Below are 3438 nucleotides of genomic sequence, written 5' to 3'. Positions count from 1 at the left end.
ATTGTGTTATTCAATCAACGTTTGAACAAAACCTTCAACTGGTTACTCAGTAAACAGCCAATACTTTGATAAAACCTTCAACTAGTTATTCAGTAAACAGCCAACGCTTTGATAAAACCTTAATCTGTGATATCCAGTAATCATTTTAACAAAACCTTGAGCTGTGTTCTTCAGTAAATATTAAAATAATTTGACTTGTTATCAAATAAAATCGAGTACTCTGTTTATCTTTGAACAATTCACCCATTTATCTAATAATTAATCTACATAACAGTACCCACTTTTCTTTACCCCAAACCTTAACCAACATAATGTTTTCGGTTATAACAAGAGTCTAAATCAGAACTTCATTCTATAGGCCAGTAAATGCCTTACTTTTATACTCTTTTACCCAAAACATTCTGTTATCTACTAAATAGGTTATTGAAGCCTAATACTAATTTGTTCATTACGAAAAACAAGATTTTTCTCTATTATGTAATAAAAGCTTTACAAATATCTTAATTTCTTTTATTTGTAAAACGTTTGACATTTTTTTTTTCAGCTTTCCATTGAAAAATATTTTCCGATATCCAGTGAAAAGGTACCAATAATTTATCATCTATTATTAAGCTACCATATTATCCATACTTATTTTGATATCCAATAAATGCTTTGTTAAAGTTTTATTAAATCTTAGCTTAGTCAATAACTCCAACTTTGTTTATTTGGGCGCAAATCTATTCACGCAAGCCTTTGCTTTGTCTACCGCTGGAATCGAATTTCTAAAAACGAAACTAGTATATATTCAAGATAATAAACAAAAAAGTTGTACAAGTATTATTTCAAACTAGAAACTTAAAAAGAGAGAAACAAAAGGTCTTCAACAATCAAATAATACAATATAGTAACCCTTCCAATAACCGAGTATATTAAAGGTCCTTATTGGTAGAGTACCTCATTTTAGCCTCTTCACTTCAGGCTGATTGAGATGCTCATTCTAGCTTCAAGTTCATTGTCTACAGCTCCTTTTCTTCAGGATGAGCAGATGCTTATTTTAGCTTCACGGTTTATAGATACGTATCTCCAGACTGAACAAGATGCTTATTCTCGGTTTATAGATATGTTTCTCAAGGCTTATCAAGACGCTCATTCTAGCTTCACGGTTGATATAAATAGATATCCCTCTCCAGGAAGAACAAGACCCCCATTCTAACTTCATGGTTTACAGATATGCCTCTCTAGACTTATCAAGATGCTCATTCTAGCTACACAATTTATAGATACTTTTCTCCAGACTGAACAAGACGTCCATATCAGTACTTCACTGTCTACAACTGCTCTTCAGGCTGTTCACGGCCGGCTGTTGCTTAGAGGTTGGCACATTCGGAAAGGTAAGTAACAGATCATTGTTGTTTGTTAAGTTATTTCTTTGTTTATAATTATTCTGTAATGATAAAAGCTATTACTTAATCATAAGACCATGATTGGTTTTGGTTTTTCTGGTAATAACAATGTATGTAACAGAAAACTTTATATTCAACCCATATAATAAGTCTACAGACGTGTATAATCTCTGCACGTTAACATTAAGTTATGTTGATCGATCAAATCTGGCGATATAGTAGCGTCTGGAGAATATATATATATATATATGTATAAAACTTACAAACTATTGATTACATTAATTGTTAATAGGAAGATGAATCAGCACTATAAAACAATAATGAATTAAATACCGCAATACCGTTATCGGTCCTGGTTATCAATTTATTGTCATAACGGATAATGTCTATGATAATAGCACCAAAATGCGTTGGGGATATCCCATCTATCAGACAAAATCCAAACGCAGATGTCAATCTAGTCAGCCGTCATGGAAAATCATAAAAAAATCGATCAAATAAGAGTACGAAACTATGTACATACACCCATAACGTTTCAGCTTCTATTGCCTTTCACCATCTATTGCCAGTTGTAGGAAAGCAGTTACCCTTACATTTCTTAAAATAGACATGAATTTTTATAAAGCCACCATAATATTTCTACTAATTAAATTCCCAACCTCCACTCTTACAAAAAGATATTAAATAGAACTATAACGTATTGAATATAACTCAATAAAACTATACGATATTAAATAGAACTATAAAGTATTGAATAGAACTAAATAAAACTATAATATATTAAATATAACTAAATAAAACTATAATATATTAAATATAACTAAATAAAACTATACGATATTAAATAGAACTATACACCCTACCTTAAAAGTTTTTATATTGTTCTAACTCGCAACCTCCTCCCTTTCTCCTGAAGATTTGTTCAAGTATATATAAACAAAAAATTGGATTCTGTTTTTGACTGATATGTTAATCTGGTGAAATTTATAATAAAACAAGTATTTGAATTAACAAATGCAAAACTCAAATATCTGTCAAAATATTTGTTAAACTTTGAGTATAAAAGTATCCATGTTAAAGACTTAATTATAGATCTAATTATATTTAGAGTAAAATGGAATAGTATACCTATACTCCCTTCAGTAAAGATAAAAGATAAATCTTATATAGTAATTGATTTTGAACATATAGTTTATGATGATTTATATTTACCTTCCTTGATCCATAAAAATATTCAAGAAGATATTTTCCCCATAAAATCGTTTTAACCGATAGTCAGTTTTAAATATAATAAATCTATAGGACTTCTTCTCTTTAGCTATAAAAAAATCATGGAAGAATTTAATCAAATTGAAGTTGAAAACTTACCTTGTAACTGTGATAAGTGTTTTTAAATATATCTTTGATAATCATATAGTTACCGGAAATTAAGAAGTTGTCAAAGTTAAAGAATTACACTCAATATAAAAGAAAGGTACTACGTATAAAATTTTAAAACGCACAAAAAATGTGAAATCTTAAAAGACTTAGAAAAAAATATTGATGATTATATTCTTAAAATAAGAGTATACAATCTTATTATCCACCATGTTTCTTTTTTGAATGGAAATTATATTTTATTAATTCCATAAAGAATCAATTAAGAACTTTAAACTTATCTCGATATAAATTAGATATTTCTTTCAATGTCTTTAAAAATAAAGTAAAAGAAATTTTAAAACAATTTGTTATCACCCCGATTGATAAAGCTGGCTGTAATTTTGGTTTTGTGTGTAAAGAATTGTGTCTGATAGATGGGATATCACTAACGCATTTGGGTGCTATTACGACAGACATTATCCTTTATGACAATAAGTTGACAACCAGGACCGATAACGCTATTGCGATATATATATATATATATATTTATACAAACATAATCTTATAGTACTTGAAAGAAACTTGATACTGTTATCTTGCAAAGATATTGAGATACCTCTTTAACGTCCAGAGCACACTGGTAAGACGTAACAGATCTATATATATATATATATATATATATATATATATATAT

At 28.7% G+C, this 3438-nt stretch overlaps 1 long non-coding RNA gene across 1 annotated transcript in view; it reads left to right on the top strand.

Annotated features, from left to right (window-relative positions):
• The first annotated feature begins 971 nt into the window (after window positions 1-971).
• The window catches only part of LOC111085657, a 50730-nt gene continuing 48263 nt past the window's right edge, over window positions 972-3438 (top strand). The window contains exon 1 of the long non-coding RNA XR_002610469.1: window positions 972-1373. This is a non-coding gene — a long non-coding RNA (uncharacterized LOC111085657). The remainder of the gene's footprint in view (window positions 1374-3438) is intronic.

Source organism: Limulus polyphemus, unplaced genomic scaffold (genome assembly GCF_000517525.1).
Source record: "Limulus polyphemus unplaced genomic scaffold, Limulus_polyphemus-2.1.2 Scaffold535, whole genome shotgun sequence".
NCBI classification, from domain to species: Eukaryota; Metazoa; Arthropoda; class Merostomata; order Xiphosura; family Limulidae; genus Limulus; species Limulus polyphemus.
The sequence above is the reverse complement of the archived record's forward strand: the minus strand, read 5'-3'. Positions and strand labels throughout refer to the sequence as shown.